Source organism: Cnephaeus nilssonii (genome assembly GCF_951640355.1).
Source record: "Cnephaeus nilssonii genome assembly, chromosome: 1".
Classification (NCBI taxonomy): domain Eukaryota; kingdom Metazoa; phylum Chordata; class Mammalia; order Chiroptera; family Vespertilionidae; genus Cnephaeus; species Cnephaeus nilssonii.
The window spans coordinates 45,011,534-45,038,577 of record NC_137072.1 but is presented as its reverse complement, the minus strand read 5'-3'; the positions used below and the strand labels follow the sequence as shown (position 1 = coordinate 45,038,577).

General features: G+C 37.2%; 1 protein-coding gene across 1 annotated transcript in view; it reads right to left on the bottom strand.

Moving 5' to 3' along the window:
* Positions 1–27,044, bottom strand: part of DKK2 (dickkopf WNT signaling pathway inhibitor 2) — a 109,096-nt gene that overhangs the window by 60,423 nt on the left and 21,629 nt on the right. The window lies entirely within an intron of this gene.

The window sequence follows — 27,044 nt, the reverse complement described above, 5'->3', positions numbered from 1 at the left end:
TCTGTTACACCAATCTATATTACAGAAAGCTTCTCCCATATAAGAGCTCTGAAATAAAAATTTAATTTTAACAAGACAACATAATATAGCTATTGCTGTATAGCTATACATGTTTATTTTGTTTCACTATCAATGTGATTTGAAACTCAGAACATTCTGAGGCACTAGTATTATTAATTTCAACTTAGACTAAGTCTATAATATCTATACATATATATATATTTACATACATAGATATCTATACCTATAGGTATGTTTGTGTGTGTGTGTGTATATATATATATATATATATATATATATATATATATATATATACACACACACACACACACACATATATGCATATTTCTATGCATATGTTATCAAAAATTAAGTTTAAATGTTTAGGCTCAAACCTTTTACATTTAAACTTCTTAACTTTTCTACATGTTATATAATGACTACTAGAGGCCTGGTGCATGACATTCATGCACTGGGGGGCAGGGGGTCCCTCAGCCCAGCCTGCAGCCTCTTGCAGTTCAGGACCCCTTGGGGGATGTCCGCCTGCTGGCTTAGGCCCGCTCCTTGCGACATCCTCCAGGGGTTCCTAGTGCTTCCGCAGAAGCGGGAGAGGCTCCCGCCATCACCACTGCACTCGCCAGCCATGAGCCCAGCTTCTGGCTGAGCCACGCTCCCCCCGTGGGAGCACACTGACTATGAGGGGGAAGCTCCTGCATTAAGCATCTGCCCCCTGGTGGTCAGTGCGTTTCATAGTGACAGGTCATTCCACAGTTAGGTCGATTTGCATATTAGGTTTTTTTTATATAGGATTATATCATGTACTTTGTCTGCTTAAACATGAAGGGAAGCTAGGCTATTTTTCTACTGCATTTTAGAGAGAAGAGAAGACAGGGAGGGGGAAGAGAGAGAGAGAGAGAGAGAGAGAGAGAGAGAGAGAGAGAGAGAGAGAGAGACATCTATGTGCCATTGATTGGGTTGCCTCCCGCACTCAGACTGACCAGGGCCGGGGATTGAACCTGCCCCCCAGGTACATGCCCTTGATCAGGAATCAAACCCATGACCTTCAGTGGGTGGGCTGACACTCTCTCCACTGAACTATAACAGCCAGGGTAGATCTGATCAATATTTTGTCTATGTACCATATAATAATTTAAAAAATGTTTAAAGTGTTCCCTAACTGCTATTATCAAAAGGGTAAAAAATGGATTGAATCAGAGTAGAACAAAATTGTACCCTGTGGATACAAGAAGGAGTCATCTGAATGTTTTTAAAACAGTGAAATGAATTCACAATAATTATTGTGATATTATGTTGACACATTATGCAAAAAACTATCTCTAAACTTTAATTGGGAACCATGCTTTCTCTCCATGCTAAGCCTTTCTTGGGGCTATTGTCTTCACTGTCCTTTGCCTCCTCCATGGTTTTTGACAGTTTGAAATCTTATTTCCTTTTTAAGATTTGTTACAAAGCCCATCATTATGATATTGCTCAGAGAAGCTTTTCCACGATCATCCCCAAGGGGAGGGACTTTTCCTCTTTATTGATTTTCTTTTAAATCTTTATCATTCCTTCTCTTTGAATGACACATTTAATATATTTGTGTGTTTATGTATATTCTTATCTCTTCAGGTAAATTATAAATCTTAGAGATCAAAACTTATGCAATATTTTATCTTTGGGGTTATAGAAGCAACTAAGAAAATGTTGGAATACTCAATAAATATTACACAAATCAATAAAATATTATAAATGAATTCAACCCCTATATCACTCTAATGACACATTTTATAATCCCAATAGTACAATCAAAATAACTAATATGCAAAGATTTGGAGTATTTCAAAGTATAATGATGATAAAACCTTATGAAATGACATTTATTCCAATCTGTGATTATTCCATTGTTTATTTACTCATTTCTTTCCTTCTTCACTAAAATAAAACCTCCTTCAAAGCAAAGTCCTGTCTACCTTGTTCAACATTTCATTCTCAAATATTTATTAAATATATATAAAAGGAAGAAGTGAAGTAGGGAGAGAAGAAGGAATGTACAGGATCTGTTTGCATATGTTACTGCTCTCATCACCATTTTTGCTCACTAGAAAGTCACCTGTGCCTCATTCCCTAGTCTGTAGTGCTCTAATACGCCAGGACTGAAACATACCCAGATGGATTGGGGCTGCTGAAACTGGGTATCCTATCTAATAAAAGAGTAATATGCAAATTGACCATACATCCGCTACACCCACAAGCCACGCCCACCAGTCAATCAGGAGTGAGTATGCAAATTAACCCAACCAAGATGGCTGTGGCCACGGAGCAAGCAGGAGGCTTGGGTTTCCCCGGTAATGGAAGAAGCCAAGCTTTCCGTACACCCTGGCCAGCTGTGGACTCCACTCAAGGGTACAAAGTTTCAATTATAGAAGATAAATAAATCCCAGCAAAAATGGCGGCAGCCATGGAGCTGGAGAGAGCAGGAGGCTTGAGTTGCTCCTGGCGATGGAGGAAGCCAGGCTTCTGCAGCCCTGGCCTGCCTTGGCCTCCACTCAAGGCTACAAAGTTTCAATTATAGAAGACAAATAAATCCCAACAAAAATGGCTGCAGCCACAGAGCAAGAGGCTTGGCTCTGCTCAAGGCTACAAAATTTCAATTATAGAAAATAAATAAATCCCAGATACCAGGGCCTCTGCTTGGGTCACCAGGGGGCGTGGCTGGCCTGCAAACCACCACAGGCCCCTCTCCCAGGCCACCCCATGCCCCAAGGGAACCCCCACCCTGATCTGGGACACCCTTCAGGCAAACCAGTTGGCCCCCACCCATGCACCAGGCCTCTATCCTTTCTAATCCTCCTATCTAATAAAAGAGTAATATGCAAATTGACCATCACTCCAACACACAAGATGGCTGCCCCCATGAGGTCAAAGATGGTTGCCCCCATGTGGACACAAGATGGCCACCACAAGATGGCCAGCAGGGGAGGGAAGTTGGGAGGGACCAGGCCTGCAAGGGAGGGCAGTTGGGGGCAATCAGGCCTGCAGCAGAGGGCAGTTAGGGGTAACCAGGCCGGCAGAGGAGGGAAGTTGGGGCCGACCAGGCCTGCAGGGAAGGGCAGTTGGGGGATAACCCAGGCCTGCAGGGGAGAGCAGTTGGGGGGGACCAGGCCTGCAGGGGAGGGCAGTTAGGGGTGACCAGGCCTGCAGGGGAGGGCAGTTAGGGGCAAACAGGCTGGCAGGGGAGCAGTTAGGCATCAATCAGGCTGGCAAGAGAGTGGTTAGGGGGTGATCAGGCTGGCAGGCAGAAGCGGTTAGGGGCAATCGGGAAGGCAGGCAGGTGAGCCATTGGGAGCCAGCAGTCCTGGATTGTGAGAGGGATGGCCAACTGCCCATTTAGGCCCAATCCTACTGGGATCGGGCCTAAATGAGCAGTCGGACATCTCTTGAGGGGTCCCAGATTGGAGAGGGTGCAGGCTGGGCTGAGGGACACCCTCCCCCCACCCCCGTGCATGAATTTCATGCACCAGGCCTCTAGTATTGTATAAAAGAGAAATGAAAATGTACCTCTTCCCATCTCTCTTTTGCTCATTAATAACAATAATGAAAGACAATTACAAAAGAACATACTAAACCTGTATAATGCCAATTTAGGTGTTTTGTAAATATATAAGCAGTATTAATCCATGCCTTCCATATGCATGTTAAACAGCAAACCTCATAGCATGAATGTGCTGAATCCTAAGTTGGCAGAAAGAAAGACCTGCCAGAGTAAATTACTGTAGATTTTGTAAAATAGTAGCCAAAACAAAAGACAAAGAAGAAAGGCAGGAGGGAGAAAGAAATAATAAATGGAAGGGCATCTTTTTGGGGTAGTTAAAAAAAGAAAATTCAATGGAGAAAGATAGTCTCTTCAATAAATGGTGCAAGAGCAATCGGATATCCACGAGAAAAAAATAATGACCTTGACCTAAATCTCACACCTTTTACAAAAAGTATCTAAAACTGAATCATGAATTTCAATGTCCCATAAAACTATAAAACTTCTAGAAGGAAAATGTCTGAAAAAAACTTTAGAAACTAGAAGTAGGGAAAGAGTTCTTAGACTTGACAGCAAAAACATAATCCACAAAGAGAAAAAGATATATTGGACATCATTAAAATTTTAAATTTTTGCTCTATGTAAGACCCTGTTAAAAAGCATAAAATACAGTAATAGAATAGCAGAAAATGTTTGCAAACTACATCTCTGACAAAGGTCTAGTACTGTGATTTTCAGTCAGTGTGCCAAAATAATTTTTAAAACATGAAATACCTAACTAATCAGCAGTGCTGACCTCTTTTTACCTTAGATTGTTAAATAAGAAAATGACAACAGCCAACACAACAATAGCTGTGTGTTGTGAATGAACCAAAATTATACCTAATTTTTTGTCAGATAGACAACAAATATAATATATTTTTTTGGTGTGCTGAACATTTTAATAATTAGTTTATGACAAAGGTTGAAAATTGCTGGTCTAGTATGTAGAATATATAAAGAACTCTCAAAACTCAACAGTAAAAGGCAAACAATCCCATTAGAAAGTAGGCAAAAGCCATAAAAAGACATTTCATCTAAGAAGGTATACAGATGGCAAAATGCATCTGAAGGGATATTCTAATTGAAACCACAATGCGATATCAGTACCCTTCTATCAGAATGGCTTAAATGTATTGATTCTTCTTTTTTAGAGAGAGAAAGAGAGGAAGAGAGAGATTGATTTGTCGTTGTACTTACTTATGCTTTCATTTGTTTACTCTTGTATGTGCTCTGACCAGGGATCGAACTTGTAGCCTTGGTGTATCAGGACAATGCTCTACCAGCTGAGCTGCCCTGCCAGGGCCAGAAGGGCTTTTAAAAATCGTGACAATATCAAATGTTGGTAAAGATACAGAAAAACTGGATCATCATACATTACTGATAAAAATGAAATGGCTCATTACTCTGCCAAACAGTTTGGCATTTTTTTTTTTATAAAACTAAAAGCACAGCTATCGAAGGATCCAGCAATTACATTCCTGGGCTTTTATCCCAGACAAATAAAGACTTCTGTTCACACAAAAAATTATATACTAATTTATATGTATTTATTGTGGTAAAATATACATAATAAATTTTACCATTTTAAGTGGACAATTGATTGGCATTATGTACATTCACAATATTGTACAACCACCAACACTATCCATTTCCAGAACTTTCTCATAATCCCAAACGGAAACTCCATACCCATTAATTAACTCCCCATTTCCCTTTCCTTTCAGCTCCTGCTAACTTCTATTCTACTTTCTACCTTTATGAATTTTCCTGTTTTTGGTACTTCATATAAGTGAAATCATACAATATGTGTCTTTTGGTATACAGCTTATTTCTGTTAGCATAGTAGTTTCAAGTTCATCCATGTTGTAGCATGTGTTAGAATTTCATTCCTTTTGGGGCTGAAAAATATCCCATGGTATGTATATACCACATTTTGTTTTTCCATTCATCTGTTGATATATATTTTGGTTGTTTCTACCTTCTGCCTATTGTGAATAATGCTGCCATGAACATTGGTATGCAAGTATCTTTAGCAGTTTTATCCATAATGGATAAAACTCAGATGTCTTTCAATAGGGGAATGAAACAAACTGGTATATTCATACTATGAACTACTACTCAGCAATAAAAAAGAATAAGCTATTGATATATGCAACAGACTATATAATGTTCCAGAGAATTATGCTGAATGAGAAAAGTCAATCCCAAAAGTTATATACTGTATAATGCCATGTATGAACATTCTTGAAATGACAGAATTAGGGTGGGAGACAAGGGAATGTGAATATAAAAGGCAACATAATAGATCTCTGTCAAACAGAAATGTTCTATATTTTGACATATCAATATTGATATCCTGGCTGTGATCTTGAACTATAATTTTGCAAAATGCTTCAACTGAGGGAAACTGGGCAAAGGGTACATCAGATCTCCCTATGTTATTACAATTGCATGCAGATCTACAATGATCTCAAAACAAAAGAAAGAAGAGAGGGAGGGAGGGAGGGAAGCAAGAAGGGAAGGGAAGGTCTCTCATGAGGGCGTTTAGATCCCAGCCAGCCAATCTTCCTCCACATTGCCCCCTAATGGTGGCCCAAAGGTACTGTGGGAATATTAAGATATTTCCAGAATAGAAAAGGAGGTGACTAAGACTCATTTGAATACCGAAAGTGTATTTACACACAGTACAATTATAAAACGGCACAGTTTAAAATTTATTTCAACTCTAATTTATTAAAAGTATTCTCTGAAAAATTTTGGCAAGCACTATATCTTGACACTCAATAACCACAATCAGTGCAGTAGGAGCTGCTCTTACTGGAGACGTGTTATGGAAGCACAGGGCATATTCTGATTTCTCTTCATATTGTAAAAATATCTTGTCTTTTCCTAAAGATTTCCAGAGTGGAAAATGACTTTGAATCTTATGTTAATTGTATGAGGCCTTGCTTTGATCATACTAATTGTTTAATTTTAATTGGAGACATTGTTAAGTGAAAGCAGTAGTTAAAAAAAAAATGTTAGTTCCTTTTAGGTTCCTGGTGTTGTCATGTAGTCCATCAGCAATTTCAGTAAAACAGAGTCTCTTTCAATGTTTCTAAAAAGTTATAAATTTTGATGTAGATTGGCAATTTTAGTGTGGAATAGCAGTTTAGCACAGAATATATTCCTTTAAAAACTAGGAACTGTTCTAGATTTTCTATTTGCACAAAACTGAAAAGACATTCACATACTCAAACCATCCATGAACCCATGTCAGAAGAGTCTATAGTCTCTCTAATTTGAAACAGCTGGTGCATTCAAATATGAAGAGCCCAGGCTCCTAGTATCATCAGTGCCATCATTAAGAATCAGAATCCTTGATTTAAATGTTCCTCATTATTCTCTCTGTAGGGGGATTTATGTCACATAACTGTTAGGTCTTCCCCTATTGTTCCCAGACTGTCATGCATAAATGTCAACAAGAACATATTTCATTCATACTCTAAAATTAAATCCTTTATCCCACAATTAGCCATAATCATGACCACATACAACTATGATTTACCATAACTAAAATAGATGACATGGGATTTATTGATGGCTTATGTTTGAAATAGCAAAGGCAGATTTTTGAATTAAATAATTGCATGCTAACTATTCAGGGCATAATTACTAGTTATTTTGTTTTCCATGTATCTCCATCTAGTTAGATAGTAAATTGTTACAATGCCCCATTAGTATAAGCTAAGGAACTGCTGTGTGTGTGTGTGTGTGTGTGTGTGTGTGTGTGTGTGTGTGTAAAACATATTATTTGAGAATATGACCATTCTTAGTGTAGAAGAATAAATTGTATTATGAACTCTTTCCTAATGATATATTTTTTAAAAGCTGTCTTCATTCACAATTTTTATGCACTGTCACTGTCAATGATCTAATTTGAAGGGCATAGGACTCTATAAGTCAAGAGAGTCTGTAAAACACTTATTTTTTTCAAGACCTAAGTCTCTTTCTTGGTAACCAACTATCTACTTACACTCTTCCTGGGAATTTGCATCTTGAGTAGAGAGGCCAAAAGATGAAATTTTATTTAGAGTTCTTTTGTTCTGGTCAGGGTGTACTAATAACACCAGTAAGGTCTTCTTTTTTATAACCCTGAAGCTCAGTGGGTTCATACTTTTCTGAGGCCCAGTTCATTCTTTCATTTGATTTTTTTTAGCTACCTCATATTTTTACAATAAATTTCTTTAAAAATATATATTTTGTATAAGTCACTTAAGAGTTGATTTCCATTGCTTAAACCTGAAAGAAACTGATATGATGTTACCCTCTTCCTGCAGATGAGGAAATTGAGGCACAGAGAGGTGAAGGAACTAGTCTACAATCAGACAGCATTTAGGTAACACAGCTGAACTTGGATCTGCCTGATTCCAAGCTCTGCTTTTAATCCCTCCTAACATTGCCTCTGTTCTCAGTTTCAGACAAGTTTGCATGAGAGGATATCTCCATGGTCACACAGCCATATTAGATCAGGCCAAAAGTATAAAATGCACATAGGAGGAAGCATCACTTGCTTTCTTACAGTTAATCAGATAGTATTTATTATGTACGCAAAGGACTCCTTACACTAAAAAAGGAATACAAAACCATGACCAATTTTGCAGTGATCCTGGAGTTTCCTGTCACTCTCTTTTTAGTGTTTAATGTTACACAGCTGTGCACAATTCCAGAGTTAACATGGGTTCGAGTACAGTCCCTACCTGCATTTAAAAAGTATTTTTATTTCACACCCATTTGGGAGGATACATGAAGTCCAATGCAACAAGTGCTAACATGTGTGTAAACATCACTTGAAAACTCCTATGAAGAATTACATTGTAAATTGGAGTGAAATGCAGAAGTATCAAATTATACATAGATTGAAAATAAGAATGCAAAGCAGCACCATGATGTTTTCAACTCTAAGGTCAAGGGTGTCATCCATATTGTGACTTGGGTACAGATCACATCTCTGAGTCTCTCTTTTCCTTCTTTCCTAATGTTATTAAAAGAAAGCAAGACTATTTAATGATCTATGTAGAACTCTAATTAAGGGTCAAGTGCAGGATAGTTTGGGACCATGAATGGGGTAGAGGCTGAACTCGGCAGAATACAGTCTGCCCAAACTGGCCTGATTTATTACACCAAACCTCTGGCTCCTCCTTCCTGAATAAGACCTTACAAGCCACCCCCAGAAACAGATTTTTATAGAAATATTGAGAGCTATAGTCTTTTCTAGATCAGTTAGAAAGTGGTTACCCTTGGGACCTAGGAAGAAATGTAAGGTGGTCTAAGAGATTGGGTGAGAGGGAAAAGGAATGCTGAAGGCCACCAACATTGCAAGGAAAGTTTTGAAATTAATATCTAGTAAAGTCAACAACTTTCTCCCCTTAGTTTTTTTTAAAATGCCTTAGGGTAAGAAATATTTAGTATTCAGTGTGCTACAATGATCCTAGGTTATAAAGACAAGCACATCTGGGCTTGATATTTGGACTTCATGCTTACTTGCTGTGTGATCTTGAGCAAGCAGTTTCTCTGTGCCTCAGTTTCCCAGTCTGTAAAATGAGGCTACCTCAAAACATTCTTGTCTTTCAGAATCATTGAGAGAGTTGTATTGGATAATCTATCAAAACTTATCTGTCATATGATAGCTCCTTAACAATATTAATACTTTCATTCTGGAAACAGTTTTGAGCGTTATTCCTCTAGAGCACTGTAAAAATTGTTTAGGAAACATCATTAGAAGCCAAGTGCCACCTACCTAATAGTGCCCATTGAATATATACCACAAAAGAAGCTTGTTTCTTTTCTCTTTAAGAACAGGGTGGTAGCCCTAGCCGGGTACTCAATGGTTAGAACATTGGCTCACGAACTGAAGGGTCTCGGGTTTGATTCCCATCCAGGACACATACCTTGGTTGCAGGCTCAATCTCTGGCCCTGGTAGGGGTGTGTGCAGGAGGCAACAAATCAATGTATCTCTCTCTGTCTCTATATCTCCTTTCCACTCTCTCTAAAAATCAATGGGGAAAAAATTCTCAGATGAGGCATAATAAATAATAAATAGGGTGGTAATTTAGTTCATAAGGAAAAAAGAGAATTAGTCACTGATTTTTATTATTAGTGGTGGTGGTATCAGTTATGGGTCCCACCAGTCAGAATCCCATGCCATACTTAGCTGTGTTTTTCAAAAGAGTTTAAAGGGGCTATTTATAGTAGTATGGGCAAGCTTTAGAGTAGGAATGACTAATAGTGGCAGTCATACAGTGATTTAGAATTTTTTAATAACCACATTTAAAAAGTAAAAAAAGGTAAAAATTAATCTTCATAATATATTCAGTTTAACTTAACATAGACAAAATATTATTTCAATATGTAATAAGTTTAAAGATGTTATTAGTAAGATTTTTCTTGTTTTGATATTAAGTCTCTGAAATGTCATGTGTATTTTACATTTATAGACCTTCTCAGTCCAAATAATAAATTCTCAAGTAAAATATGTCCTACAATAAAATTCTATTTAATGGAAATATGTTTTATACTATTTCTGTTTTAAAATTTTAATTAACTTGAACCAAATAAAATTAAACATTTAACTCATCTGTTACACTATTATGATAGTCACACCATCACGTGGTCGATAGCCACATGTGGCTAGTGGCTACCATATTGGATGGTGTGGGTTTAGAAAACTAGAAGAAATGTTGAAGTAGTCTGAGGTGAGCAGGGCAGGAAACTATTTTCTCTTTTATGCCTGAAGCAGAAACAGTGGTTAAAGAGACCTGAATACTGCTGCTGTATGGAGAGAGTCCCCTTTTTACACCTTTGGTTGAGGTACATAGCCAACCTTGATGGCCAAGTACAGAGGACAACAAGTACACATACCTGGAACCATACTCCTCTAGTGCCATGCTGGCAACTGGATTTTCAAAGAATGAAAACCCTGATTTTCAATAGTTATTCATTTTCATGGGGTAAGTTTACTCGTCATGGCTACATGCAAGCTAAAAACATGATGTCACTGAAAGCTGAGGTGGGGGGAAATGTGCAGAATCGGCTCTCTCCAACACACCACTGCATCTCTTCCTACCATTCAATCTCCTGTATTTTCTGATGGCCAAACTCAACTGGCAACTAGAGGCAAGGTTTCCCCTGGTGCATTTATTGCAGGTTAGCCTCCTAGGGCACTGAACAGGTTGGAGAAGAATCTAAATGGGCAAGTGGAAAATACAATTAATACTCAAAATAAAAAAGGCCGGTCTACCTTTTTCTCTTTTTTCTTCTGCACATATAGAAGAAACAGATGACCAGAAGGAGGCTGAAATCTGCAACATAGACTTTGAATGTGGGGTGCTAAATAGAACAGGTATCAGATTATTTTAGATTAAAAATTTTGTTCTATGTGAGTATAAAATTTATGCAAAGGAAAAATGCCTTTCCAATATAAATCAGTGGTGGACACCACTTGGGAAAAAGAGTTCACATAGCCTCACAAGTTATGAGAGAACATATTTGTTTTTTGTTTTCTATTTGCAACAGATTAGGAAAATTTCTCTGCAAAAAAAAATTGTAAACAATTATTGAAATGATACTTTTTGGTATTAAATAATGACTTTATAGTAACATAATTATTCAGTTTATTGGCAAAATTTTCTTTCTTACCACTTCATGAATCCTCCTAACATCTGTCATCCCCAGTGCTCAAGAACCTTCAGGTTTCTCTTTTACTACCAACACAGATCCAAATTCTTTGCCTGGCCCTTCAAAGAACTCCCTAATTTAAATTTAACCTATATTTCTAAAATATCATATGAGGACATCCATGCAGCCAGACCAAGTTATTGTAATTTCCAGAACACAGGCTGTCTTTGTCACAGTGCTTTTGCTTCATATAGTACTTTTCCTTCTTTTTACCTGGCCTCCAACACACACACACACACACACACACACACACACAAGAATACTACTTTTCCTAATCTGTATATTTACAAATCCCACCCATTATTGAGGTTCATCACTGAGGCTCAAACTTTTTGAAGCCTTAATAATCATTTGGCGTACACCCTCAGCTCCAAACACCGAACTCCAGTGACAGTTAATTCCCCCACTCATTTTGCCACATGGATGCTCCCTCCAGTTGTTTTGATGGCCAATCTCACGTCACTCCTTTTCATTTCCATTTTAACACTAAACTCTAAAGTGATCCCATGGCCCAGCTGGTTGGAGAAGAATCAAAATGGGCAAGTGGAAAATACAATTGATACTCAAAATAAAAAAGGCCGGTCTACCTTTTTCTACCTCATTGGTTGAGCAATGATCTATGGATCATGGGGTCATGGTTCAATTCCTAATCAGGGCACATGCCTCAGTTGGTAGCTCAGTCCCCAGTGGGGTCGTGCAGGAGGCAGCCAATCAACGATTCTCTCTCATCATTGATGTTTCTCTCTCTCACTCTCTCTTCCTCTCTTAAAACAATAAAAATATATTAAAGTGATCTCAGGGATCCAGAAAGGTGACCAGACTTTGAATCTAAGTCACTTGCTCAGTATTTCCTCAATGCTGAGGTAAGTAGCAGGCTATGAAAGACCAATAGTTCCCCCAAGTACATGTAACAAGATTATCTATGCTTGAACAGAATTATCCTATCAGCAGCAATTACATATATGGTGGTAGTCTTTCTTAAGTCCTGGAATAACTTTATTATTAGTTGAAAGATTTGCATTAGGAAATAGCAGAAATGCTAAAGGTTTGGGTTGGTTAACTGCCAACCTGTGGTTAAGTGCCAAACATTTTGTATATTTATTTCTGTGCTGGCAGACATCTCTCCAACACGTGGAATGCAGCTTTGCTTTCCTGAGCCCAGTGTGAATACTGTGGTCCCCAGAATTACTGGAGTAACATCCCTTCCCAAATCCTGCCCCTCCACACCCTCTCTTCACTTCCTGACCATTAAAGTTTTGCCCATGGGTTGGCTTCTGGACTCAGTCTATTATTGATGATCTGGAAGAGCAATCACTAGTCTGTACTCTGTGAGATGTTAATGGGTGCTAGATATGGGAGTATATATTAACACTAGAGGCCCAGTGCATGAAATTCATGCACTGGTAGGGTCCCTAGTGGCTGCCAGCTGCCAGCCAGGGCTTCCCTCCCTTCCCTTGGCCGGCCCCACCCCCTGATCGAACTCCAGGTTGAGGGGACAATTTGCATACTACACTTTTATTATATAGGATAAATCTGAAATATGCTGACTAAAACAAAGACGTTTCTTACTGCAGAACTTTTCAGAGCCTTTACCAGGCTAATGTGAAATGTGAATTATTAAAAATAAAATAGAGTAGGTAACATTTTACACATATATTTGAATTTTAAACCCCCCTACTATAATATACCCTGCCCCAGAACATGAGAAAGTACCTCACAGGGTTGTTGTGAAGATTAAATGGAAAGTACCTGGGACAGTGCCTCGCAGAAGATGAAAACCTTTTGAGCTTTTTTGTCATTGTTGTCACATAGATGTCTGAGAAAGAAACAGAGCTACATATGGATTTGAATAGGGATCTTTTTTGGAGCCTAGAAGATCCAAATGGATACTGCAGAGAACCACTATGGACCTCTCTTTGGGTTCCTTTGAATGAGAAACCAGTTTAAGTGCAGAGGAGTTTATCCTTTTCCATTCTTCCGCAAGCCTGGCTAACCAAGACTCAGTTAAATAGCATGGAGTAATTCATGGCTCAGAGCACAGCTTTGGAGTCCTGCTTAAGTCTTGGTTCTTCAGTTGGTGACCATATGTCCTTGGGAAAATTGTTTAAAGAATTTATAACTATAAATCTAAAAAATATTGAAAAATAATATTTATCTTTCTGCATGTTGTCAGTAATTCAAGAGATTATATATATGAAGTACTTAACCCATGCCTGATACATGGTAAAATGCTCAATAAGTGGAGGTTCTGAATTATCCCAGGATTAGACTCATTTCTCTAGACTCATTTAATGTTACCCAGGCAGTCATTGCTACAGTATCCACAAAGACTAGTTTGCTTTACAATTTGCTTTAGTAAATATGTTGGACACTTAGATTGCTGACTTATTGGATTGCTGGGTTAGGCCTACCAGGCCTAATGGGTAATTTCTTGCTGTTAGGAAGTGTAAAGGGAAGTTATACAAGCTCTCACTGACCACTGCTCGTAGCAGCCCAACTGGCAAACTAGATTACAAAGTCAGAAAGTAATTCTGAAGCAACTCTGGTATTCCTTTATTTTTTTAAAAAACATATAGACAATTTCTAATCTAATGCATGGTTATTTAGCTCCTACTTAAGATGATAAGCATTCCCAAGTTCACTGCTCTATTTAGGAAGGTTGTGAATAATACCGCAGTTATTCACAATCCAGTGGTCGGAAGCTGTGGGAAAAATAATTTTAATTTTAGATGTTTCACGCACCACTGCTAATGTTATCTATCCTGTTTGGGCAGGGAGAAAACTGGCAAGAGTTGTGAGATGGGGAATTTATGTGAGTTAATGGAAATGTTGTGGCTGACCAACAAAGGAAATTACCCAGCCAAAATCAAAACAAAAATATTAACTTGGAAGGGGGAAAATGCCTACAGCTTAATAATATCGTGCATTGAAACCTTAGCTAGTGGTTGAAGTCATTTGGTTTGAAGAACTTAAAGAGCGTTTTGTGGTTTATGGAAACGACCAGCAGACACTGTGTTTAGCAGCCTCTCCACCACTTAGTTCACATAACATCCTCTCCTCTCACCAAAGGGGTCATTTAGCTTTCCTTATCGCTGGGCTGGTACCAACTTGTCTAAGACCTCTTAAGGACAAAATCCGTGCATGGCCGCTTATTTCCAAAAACCCAAGTGACCACAGCACATGTGAAGGTTTACTTACATTCACTTAAGATAATTTTTCAGAGTCTGCTTATGTAGGATTTAGACATATATGCCCCTTTTTCTTCCAGAAAGAAGTCTTCTAAAACAATCACACACACACACACACACACACACACACACACACACACACACACACACACGACCCTCATTACAAGTTCACAATTAAAGTTTAGAATAATTCTGAATTCAACAATTCAAAGGGTGGGTTATACTGAGCTATTACAGAAAAAAAATATCCAGGGTTAGAGACCAATTCTCTTTTTCATTTTTTTATAATTCAGCACCATGACATTCTTTGTGTAAATAATCCTATATAATAAAAGGCTAATATGCAAATCGACTGAACAGCAGGACTACCGGTCACTATGATGTGCACTGACCACCAGGGGGCAGATGCTCAATGCAGGAGCTGCCCCCTGGTGGTCAGTGTGCTCCCACAGGGGGAACACCGCTCAGCCAGAAACCAGGCTTACAAGCCAGGCTTACCATGGCAGCGCTAAGGACCCCTAGAATGAGGTCCGCCGAGGGGTCCCAAACTGTGAGAGGGTGCAGGTTGGGCTGAGGGACCCCCCTTCAGTGCACGAATGTCATGCACCAAGCCTCTAGTAGGAGAATAAGCAGGGAAGAAGAAGACCTTGATAAGGAACTTACCAAATTAACTCTTTCAGAGTGACAACTGGACCCATCTGGCCCCCAGCTGCTCTTCTTTGAAGCCCTGGTGCTCTTCTGAGGACTGTCCTGCTCTCCTGACAGTAGAACAAGGACTACAAGGGCTCTTGTTTGACCAACACATGGGCACATGAGTTAACTGCTCAAACAGCCTTAGGGAGACAGTTGGACTTATTTCCTCATTCATTTGTCTAGTAAAATATGCTGTTATTCTACCACTGAAAATTTCTCAGGATGGGCATATTATTTTATAATAATTAGTGTTCATTGGTTTTAGATAATATTAGTAATACTGTTAACAGTATCAATTATATTTAACATTAGAACTAGTACCTAAAATATTAACATATTATAATTCAACTTTTTCCTTTTCTCATATCTCTAAAATTTAATAACATTTAATGTTTTATAAGATTAATGATAGTCCTCATGTCATTTTCTAAGATGAATTAAAATGTATAGTACTGTTGTTAATAATTTCACTTCATTTTTAGTGATAGACATTGTTGGGAATATGTTGATTGGAATTCTGAAAAACTTTTTCCTACTTAAAGTACTTTATATAAGAACTTATAAGTTAAAATTAATCTTTATCTCAGAAATTTTACCAATGTCCCATTTATTGTCATTATTTTTTTTCCATATTAAAGTTTCAGTTGCTGGTCTCTTGATTTTTATGAAGGAAAATACACAGAAAGACTTCATTGTGCTATTGCTTAGTCACTGTTTGCTGAAGCAATATTTAAGAAATAAAATCCCCAATATAAAGTTTTATAATCCTACATAATGTAGAAGGAAAATCAAATCATTCTCACGTGCAGAATGAATTCACTGAAGAAGGGGACTCTATTTACCTTTGAATACCCTTTCTTCAGAATAAATCCAAAAGAAATTTTACTTCCTTATTTTTACTTAATCAGCCATATGAAAATCTGTCCCAAACTCTTAATTTTGAGACATTGAGAAAGACCTTAAAGGGGGGAAAATAGTTCTGAAGAATTAAAAACCAAAAATGTCTACTTTGGAAATCTTTCATTTGTAACAAAAATCAAATAGAATATATAGAAAGAAACTAAGTATGTCATTGTGGAAATTCAGAATCACAGAATCTCTTAATGAGGTGTTCAGCTACTAAGCTGGTTTCACTTACAATGATTTGTAGCTCAGATTTTTAAAATAATATATGATTCGATTTATGGAACACATAAGACTATGCTTCAGGAATAAAGTATAAACAGAGATTTCTTGTTTCAAGTGTTCTGATCAGGATTCCATTCTATTTCTAGGAAAGGTAACTGAACACCTCTCATGGACAACAGATTGTAAGTTTAATATGCTACCAAAAAAGGTTTCTGAATGAAGTCTTTGAAAGAACTCTTTTGAGCCCAGAGTTCTAAGGTAAACTATGAAATCACATGGATATTGAAGTTGGCAGTTCTTAGAGCCACAACTACCCTCACACTCTGAGACATCAAAGGAAAGGCAATGTCTGGTGATTAACCTCACACACAAAATTATTGTGTCATAGGATGGTGACAGATTTTCATAGTTCCCTTGGTGACCTGTTTGCTAGTCTAATAACTAGCAGGACAAGGAAAAACAGCTGCACAAGATTAGTTCTCTCCTTTCTAGGGCAATTGTGACAGGAATACAACCAGTAGTTTTTTTGTGCTTTTTTTTTTCCTACTTCTCTGAAAAGGGTCTGTCTGACACCTATTTTAGCCTTTTTCTATAGGCTGATTAACTCTGCAAACTTACTTTTAATTTGACTAATAATATATGATACATAATTTTAAAAACAAATTTAGTTTAGAACTATCATATATTAAATATTCCCTATGAATTGGCACACAATTACATGTAGAACACTCCTAAAGTTCTATAACACAAAACAGCTATTTATTTTTATAAAATCTTTGATTTTTAGAAAATTTTACCTTACACAAAACTCAGGTTTGAATCTCTGTAATGTCTACCTATTAGTCCCAATTCTTTCTCCTATTTACAAATAACTGTCCTCATCCTACTAGCTATATAATGTAAGAGCTTTAGCATTTAGCAAGGTCCTGACACATACTACGCTTTTAATAAATGTTTTTTAAATAAATGGTTGAATGAGTGAGTGAATAATTACTTCATATCAACACAAAATACTGCTAGACATTCTTTCCAAGTTAAAAAGTTTCAGTATTTTATTTGTTCTTCCTGTGAAATAGTTTTCTGTTTTCATTTACCAACTAAGTACTGCATGTGTTGGTGAGAATACATGCACCGCACTTATGCATGTAATATCAGCATGTAAATAGATTCAATTCCTCCCAAAATTTTAGAACTCACCAAGAGTACCAACAAATTATTTGAGGTCAGTCAGCTATCTAGGCACCCAAGTTTCTTAAATTCCTTAGAGTTCAATTCTTCATTTACTATGCCAACTAAAAAACTTCCTTTTAATTTAATTCAAAAAAGTTATTGGAGGACAGAAAACTATTAAGTCTACAAATCAAAACATCCAAGTTAAAGGTCCTGGTAGCTTAAATACTGAATTTTCTTCTCCAAGATCTCTAAGAGTCAGGTGTATTGAAATAAATATTCAGGTCTGCAATTATGCATGTATGCGTAATCAGTTAGACACCTTTTTAATAGGCATTGTACACTTTCCATTCTCATTGTAATAAGTTGTGTGTGTTCTCTTTTATGGTCTACCAAATTACATCTGACTAAATGTAACTATTTAGTGAAAATGAATTCCATTAGAGTATAATATTACCCAATTATTGCTTTCTTCTGAGGAAATAATGGAGAACATGTGTAGATGCTTAATATCAGGCTCCTGTTTCTAGAGTTACAGTCTTAAAGCTGTCGGGCCTACTCAAGAACAAGGATGATCCAGAGCTTGCCCGGCATATAAATAGCATTTTTGAACATTTTAGTAGGTGAGACAGGAGAACGCTAAACAACTGGCATAGAGGGCTTGAAATATCCAAGCAAAGGGACATTTTCTTTTCTTCTCAGTTGTCAAACATCCTGTTTTTCCAAAAATAGGTAAATCATATTTTTTAATCTATTTTGAATGTCCTGGGGTTTTTTTTAGTCCATTCTATTTAAAACTCACAATGTGGTAGCCCTTCATCTGGCCACAAAACAAGTTATTTTGCTTAAATTTCTTCTGGAAGAAGAGTACATAAATTATATCCCCATTTTTTTTTCCTGTCAAATTGTTGTGATCACTTCAGCTATGCAAGAGTATAGAGGCCTATTTGCATTTCTTCTTTTACTCCAGGAAGGACAATCATCAATGTTCCTTTCAAAAGCCATCTCAGAAATGGATGCCAAAAAACAGTTTACAATAAATCTCATTTAACTCAGTAGTTCCAGAAAAAAAAAAGTCATTTTAAAATGATAGTAATAAATTAAATGAAAATATGTAATAATTCTCATATACAGGAAATAGTTCTATAAAGTATCTATAATAAAAAAGCATAATATGCTAATTAGACTGGACAGCCGAACGACCTTCCAGACATCATTCCGGACGACCTTCTGGACATCATTCTGGACATTCTTCCAGACGAAGCTGCGGTAGCAGAGGCAGAGGTGGCTAGGGGCTATCAGGCAGGCAGGTGAGTGGTTAAGGGTGATCAGGCAGGCAGGCAGAGGGGTTAGGAGTGATCAGGCAAGCAGGTAAGTGGTTAGGGGCAATGAGGCAGGCAGTCAGGCGAGCAGTTAGGAACCAGCGGTCCCAGATTGCGAGAGGGTGCTGTCCAGGCTGAGGGATGCCCCTCCCCCCGTGCACAAATTCATGCACCAGGCCTTTAGTCAAAAATACTTCCCAAAATTGTATGTCTAATAACTTTGTTGTCAAGTTTCTTAAGCCATATCTGAATAGCTATAGCTAATCAGAAAAATTCCCCTATGCCTTGTATAGAATGAGAAATCAGTTTATTTGTGCTAATTACTGGAAGCACTAAATAATACTTCACATTGAGGACTATATTACAAAGCTCACATTTGAAACAAGCAATTTTCTCACATAAATGGATCATATTATAAGTGTGTAATTTTGCAACTAATAGAAATAGCTTCCTGAATACTATGTGAAAAACTTTGAGAGGAACAACTGAAGCATTAAAAACTAGGGTCATTTACATAATCAATATGCATGTAAAGTAACTCCTTAGAGTTATCCACATTTCTTTAGGGAAAATAAGGCAGGAATTGACTTTAGAGAAAGCATACAAACTTTGGGATCAGGAAGACCTGGATTAATATCCTGACCTCAGAACTTAGTTTATGTTGTTAGGCAAATTACTTTATTTTCCCAATGATTATCCTATGCCTACCTTCTAGAGTTACTATGAGAATCACAACTGAAGTGTAAATCACTTAGCAGAGGCCTGGTGATTGTAGATTATAGGGTTTTAAGAATGAAACTATATGTGACCCTACTTTATAAAGAAAAAACTTTAAATATGTGTGTGTGTGTGTGTGTGTGTGTGTGTGTAAATGTACTAATATGTGTGCATGTATGTGAATGTACATGTATATATCTTTTTTAAGGAAAATTTTTCCTAATTCAATATTTATCTCTTTAGTTATAAAGCATATGGCTACATGAAATAGCTAATTAAACATTTAAATCAAATTTTTGTATTTTTAATCTTTTTAACTTTTTAACTATAAACATATACTTAATGTAAAATTTTAAGTATAAAATGGAGTATTCTAAATTGGTAAGATTTAAACTCTTCAAATAATTCTGGTAAAACAAAAAAACACACACACACACAAAAAAACTATGCCTGTGAAAGGAAGGGGAATGTTTCCAAACCTTATCACTACAAAAATGACTAATGTGATAAAATATGTAATGTGAAAAGAAATACTGAAAGAGGTGATAAGAGCATATATAATTAAAGAAAAGGACATTGTGTAAAGGCATGATAAAATAGAAATATAAACATTAACAGACCAAAATTTTAAAATAATGCATAGCTTTATAAATAACAAGAGATTAAAACCAATTAAATGTATTTATTAGAGTTAAGATTTAATACATATCTAATATGTTACTTTTAAGATTAGTTTTGCTTCAGGGCAAACTTGTTTTTAGTATGCATTTTTCTTTGTTAGTGCTGTAGACTGAAAAGCCACAGTTCATAGTTTTGAAATAATGTTAATGATAGAGGAAATGATAGTGTTTCTGTTTAATTCATCAATAATACAGCACTTATTACAATTGAAATAAAGAACGCTGTTTACAACATTTGGACAAAATGTTTATGGGTTTTTTAATCCAAGCAAAACTTCCATCATCAGTTTTGTAACACGGGACACTAAACTACTTTCAGCACCTGAAATATTACTCAGAGTGGAGCCTTCTACTCAAGGAGCAAAAGAGTGATTCAAACCTACAAGACTCAATTTGTTATTTGGTAACTATTCAGTATGTTTGTGTTTTGGTATATGCTAATTTATTCATTTTCCTATTCTTAGTGCTAATAATACAGGGGGTCTATACCAGATATTCTAAACTGTGACTGACCCCTTTGAGATAATAGTTTATACCTATGTAAGCCACAGGACAAAGGAAGAGAACAGACATCTGTGTTCATTATGTGCCCCACATGAAGCCAGGCTGTAAATGCCTTGTCTCATAGAGTCCTCATGAAATGTGTATTATGTCCATTTTACAGAGGAAGGGGGGCACTGAAATTTGGATTAAGTCTCTTATCCATGGCCATACAGCTAGGAAGTTTAGATCTTACTACCGTCAAAATCCATGAAGTTGTGAGAAGTAGCTATTCTCAGTTCTACTACCTGAACTACACTCACTTCAACTGGCTCTAAGGTCATAGGTATGAAGTTACCCGGGAGGGAAAAACCAGGTATGACTGGTCTGAGGATTGACTTCTTTTGACTGTTCTCCATATCCTATGGACAGGGCTCTTCTCTCTGCTAAAACAAAACAAAAGTTACTGTAATCCTAGAAATAAAGCCCCAATGAGCTCAGGTGGTATAACGGTCCAGCATCACAAACCTGCACAACACTCCAAGCTCAGGAATGCCAAGGATTGCCAACAACCATCAGATGCTAGGAAATGGCAAGAAAGAACCCTTCCCTATAGCCATCAGAGGGACCATGGTTCTGCCAGACCGTGATTCAGACTTGTCCCCTCCAGACCTGTGAGAGAATAAATGTCTGTTGTTTTAAGCCACCCAGTTTGGGGTACTTTGTTCATCTAGGACAGTGGTCGGCAAACTCATTAGTCAACAGAGCCAAATATCAACAGCACAACGATTGAAATTTCTTTTGAGAGCCAAATTTTTTAAACTTAACCTTCTTCTAACGCCACTTCTTCAAAATAGACTCGCCCAGGCCGTGGTATTTTGTGGAAGAGCCACACTCAAGGGGCCAAAGAGCCGCATGTGGCTCGCGAGCCGCAGTTTGCCGACCACGGATCTAGGAAATGAATAGAGATCTTGGTAATCCTAAAGACTTCCCTCTTCTAAGGATTTTCTAAATAAACAATTTAACTTTTATCTGTATGATGATGTTCAGACTTTCTGGACTAATTTTAAAAAATAGCTTATCAAGGCTGCAGGATTGGTGTTTAAATCAACTAATACTAATTATTGTAAGGATTAAATAATATATTTAAATCTCTTAGCTCAAAACTTGGGAGGTATCTCATGCTCAGTAAAGAACAGTACATTCTTTCTTTTTCTCTCCTCTTGTCCTAGATGATTTGCAAGTTTTAAGGACCCAGAGGTAGAGAACATGGTTTCTTACCACTAGGTGCATCGTCTTGCTCCTAGTAGATAACATCTTATGTGCACAAAAGTACAAATTATCAATTTTTTAACCTAAAGAAATCAAAGGCTAGTTGTTCTCCATAGGAAAGACCTATAATAATGCATTGAAAACAATTTCTGGAATAAAGAAAAATAAACAGTTTAAATTCACCACACACACACACACACACACACACACACACACACACACACGCACATCATTGTCCTTTGCAACGTGAAAGCTTTATCATTACATCATTACCTTCACTAGACTACTGCAGACCTCAACCCTCTGGTCTTTTCTGACTAGAAATACTCGCACCCAATCAAAGGTGAGCAGGAAGTGCAATGTTACCTGCCCTGAAGATCTTAACCCACACTTAATTTTTTGCATTTGGTACATAATGACTTTTTCATCTTCCTTCGAAGAACAGAAATCTTCAATTTCAAAACCATGTGTTGAAGAATGAAAAGAAAATCTGTTCTGAATTATATCATTGAACCAGCTACAACACGCTGTTTCTTCACAATGCCCGATTTCACAGTGCATAGACATGCAAACAAATTGTGCAAATCTTTTAAGTCTATATTTTTGTATTCTGGAACTCTAAGAATCACTGTGTGACTATATAGCTAGCAGACCTACTGGTTCTCCCTGACTTTTACTGGCTTTTTCCATAGCAGAAGCTGGATCTAATTTCCAAATGAAAGACCTCTTCACCAAAAATACATTTTTATGAAAGAATGACTTTACAGTGTTTGCCATTTGGGTTCTTTTACTTGGCTGTTTTATCCTGTTCAAAATGTGAATGGAAAATGTCTATCTGCTTCAGGGCTTCACATGCTTCTGCTTTGCTGGCTCAATGATTTCTATTGCCAAGAAGAAGAAAAAAAAATACTAAGAAAGAAAGAGAAAACCACTAGTCATTGAACAAATGTTGAGTCAAAAGCAACTTTGGTATGCCCTAAAAATGGCATAAAATTGAAAATTAACCTCATTGTAATATTCTAAATTCTGGACCTGGTGTACTCAGTCTAGCCCCTGTTTAAATAATCACTGAAGCACAGTGGTCTAAATTCCAGGCCCCGAATAACCTAGATGTATTTGACTTTAGCTGTGCTACTTACAAATTGTGTGACCTTGGACAAATCGTTTGACTTTGCTTGCTTTTGCTTCCTTTTTGGTAAAACAGGATAATACCCATTCTTTGGCACTGTTGTCTGGATTAAAACAGATGACATACATAAAATGCTTACTAAAATGTCAGATAAGCTATCACATTCCATAAATGATTAGTAGTATATAATTTATACCACCTACTATATCATTATGGATAGATTAAAAATTAGATTCTTCATAGTTCAAGTTCACTAAAACTTTATTACTAAAAAGGCAGGATTGTTTCCATAGCATCTGATGGCTTGCAGATCTCTGCCTTTCTCTTCACATGGTGTTCTCCATATGTGCCTGTTATCCTGAGGGAAATGTTGAGCAGAACTAGCTATTAGATGGCTTAGTCTTTCGTCCCTGCACTCAGGTCAGACAAAGTTTGCACAGGACTGCTACAAACCTTCACCAGTTTCTTCTGGCTTTGCTATATGCCCAGGCATAGTTTTTAATCGTTCTAATCCGAACAGAATTGCTCATGCTCTACACACACACACACACACACACACACACACACAGCTCCTGAGTGTGCCCTTGACCGACTGGAGAGGCCTTGGATTCCACCTCAGAGAATGATCCCACCAGCTTTTACCACCTGTGAGCCAACGGCTCAGTGACGCTGCCCTAAAGTTCTGCCTTTGTGGGAATCTGACTTAGATGTGTGTAGTAATTTCACAGATGGTAGCTTCACCCCTTTGGTTCCTCAGCCAAGCACATAAACCGAATACCTGAACCTGCAGCTTCCTTTCCTACCACAGGTTTACCAGAGCAGCAGCACATCATCAGTAGGCTGCAACAAACCTGTCTCAGACTAGGTCCAGCATCATCACATCACCAGGGACCATGGTAAAATGCAAAATATCAGGCTTACCCAAGATCTGCCTATTCAGATCCACATTATAATAAAATCCTCAAGTAACTGGTATGCACTTTATAATTTGAGAAGCATTGCTCTAAAATGTATAATACTTGCATTCCAAAATGAATTATGAGATAGACAAAAACTCATAGGATAGAATTCATATTCTTCATTTGTTTTACTTATTTCTATTTTTATGAGGGAGAGTCAACTTAGAATTTATGAAGCAACATGATTCAACACAACTTATATTCACAATACTATGTGGATTGGGAGAGAGAGTGCCAGAATCTATAAAATACACTGCAAGAGAAAAAAACAATTAAATTCAGCCTCCCATTCCAAACTGTATAATCAGAGTAAGCGAGGGGTTGGGGTGTGAATATGCTATTGAATTACTCAGTTCCAAAGTGTTTCTTATATCATGATATTGTGGTGTCTAACTTCACTGTAACTAAAGTACTTAGAGATACACATTTTGGTCTACCAACTACAGCATCTAGTGCTTGGGCAGATTGAAATTCTAGCAATGAAGAAAAAATGGATTGTATCGATAGACCTATGCTAGAATTCATAACGATGTCTTCCTAAGAAATTTCAAAGGTGATTTAGACTAAAGCCCCAAATAAGAATCTATTAACATCTATTCTACCATTTACCACAAGTCATCTGCAACTGACAAAAAACATTTCTAGTAGAGTTATTTTAATTAATTTTATAATTCTATAATTCAGCAAAATGATAGATGTCATATATAAAATAACTGCCTAAAGGTCACACATGATGCTGTAAGCATAATAATTGTCTCTCCCAATGATGTCCATACTCTAATCTCTAGAATTTGTGACAAAAGGGACTTTGCAGATATTAAAAACCTCAGGATGGTAAGATTATTTGGGAATATCTGGGAAGCCCAATCCAATCACATAGGTCTTTAAAACTGGAAAAACTTTCCAGGCTAAAGTCGAGGACTATGAGATCTAGAAATGTTACTAAGGAAGAAGGGTCAGAGATACGTAGTGTGAAAGACTGGACTTTCCATGGCTGGCTTGAAGATGAAGGAATGTGGGTGGTCTCTAGAAGCTGAATAAGTCCAGGAAATGGATTCTTCCCTCCACCTCCAGAAAGAAAATAAAAACTAAAGAACTAAGAGAGTAATCAAAGAGCTAGAATATAGTTAATGAGCTAGAAGGTAAATGTCGGAAATAAAAATTAAAGGGCTGAAAGGTAATGGTTTAAAGGCTCACGTTAAAGAGACTTAAAAAAAGACAAGCAGCTTTTTTCTGTTATTAATGATAATCGTTTGACTATGTAGTAATTTTGGTAATGTGGTACTACAGCAGGATTCAGATGGAGGGATTTCAACATCTTAACGATGATTTCAAAACAGTGCATTTTTCTATATTCCCTAACTAAACCCCAGGGACAGAGTCCTCCCTGGTCTCAGATCCTTTTTCCATACTTAGCAGCACCTGGTTGTGGGAAAAAGAACACCTTCAGCAATCTTTTAGTAACCAAGAAAGTTTGTTTGTCTGGGTCGAATTTCTACGATCTGGTTGAAATCTTCAGTGACTTCAAGATCAAGTTAAGTGCACAGTATTTGCCAAGTGTTAAATTCTATGATTCATTTGATGGCTGAATTGAGTGCAGGTGGTTTCCCCATTTTTTTTTTTACTCCCTGCTCACCACCTTCAGCACACCCATACTACATACCTCCCAATTTCACTTAAGTAAAAGAAGTGAAAGTGCAGGTGACAATCTCTGGCTTGTATCCTGTGTTTGTATAAAACAAATCAAATGAAAATTAAGGAAAAGTATAACTGTTAAATAAGAACCTTTTGGCAAACACCATTTTCAGAGCAAATTGAAATGAAATCTTAACCTTCTTTGGTTGTAAAATGTATCTATTTTGGAGGCAGACATTCTGTTTTTCTCTGCCTAATTATCTAATGTATCTCATCTAACTTGTATGGATTTATGGATTCCTATTTTATTCATTGGATTACATTACTATAGCAAGGATTTAGTTTTCTTTATTTATTGTTGACACTATTACAGGGAAGACATTCTTTAAAATAAAACTTCATATTTTCAGAGCTAATGGATAAAATATATCTTGAAAGACCAACTATCATAGTAACTTTGCATTTTTAGATTAATAATTTTTCCCAATAGAATAGCACTGAATTTATTTTTTAAGGTTGAGAGACTGAGCAAAAGAGAGAAAGGGAGAAGGAAGAGGGAGAGAAAGAGAAAAGAAAGAGAGAGAGAGGGAGAGAGAGAAGAGAGAGAAAGAGAGAGAGAGAGAGAGAGAGAGAGAGAGAGAACTCATGGACAGAGACAACAGTGTGGTGGTTGCAGGGAAGGGGGTGGGTGGAAGTGAAGGAGGTTATAGGGGGAATAAATGGTGATGAGGAAAAACCTATTAAAAATAATAAAATTGCCCTAGCTGGTTTGGCTCAATTGATAGCGCTTTGGCTTGCAGACTGCAGGGTCCCAAGTTTTATTCCTATCTAGGGCACATGCCAGTGGGGAGTGTGCAGGAGGCAGCTGATCAATGATTCTTTCTCATCATTAATGTTTCTATCTCTCTCTCCCTCTCCCTTCCTCTCTGAAATCAATAAAAATATATTTAAAATAATAACAATAGCCCTAACCAGTTTGGCTCAGTGGATAGAGTGTCAGCCTGCGGACTGAAGGGTCCCAGGTTTGATTCCAGTCAAAGGCGTGTACCTTGGTTACGGGCACATACCCAGTAGAGAGTATGCAGGAGGTAGCTGATCAATGTTTCTCTCTCATCTAAGTTTCTAACTCTCTATCCCTCTCCCTTCCTCTCTGCAAAAAAACAATAAAATATATTTAAAAAATAAAAAAGAATAATAACAATAATAATAATAATGGAATGTTTTTAAGTTTGTGCTTAAATTGAAGTGCCTGCATGAAACTTTAATATCCCTTCTGTGTCAATGGACTCAAGCATAACAAAGGTTCTGCTTCTTCTTTATATGGTCATGAAAAGTGTAAGTTCTTTTCAGCATAGACTTTGGGAAGGTGGCAGTTAG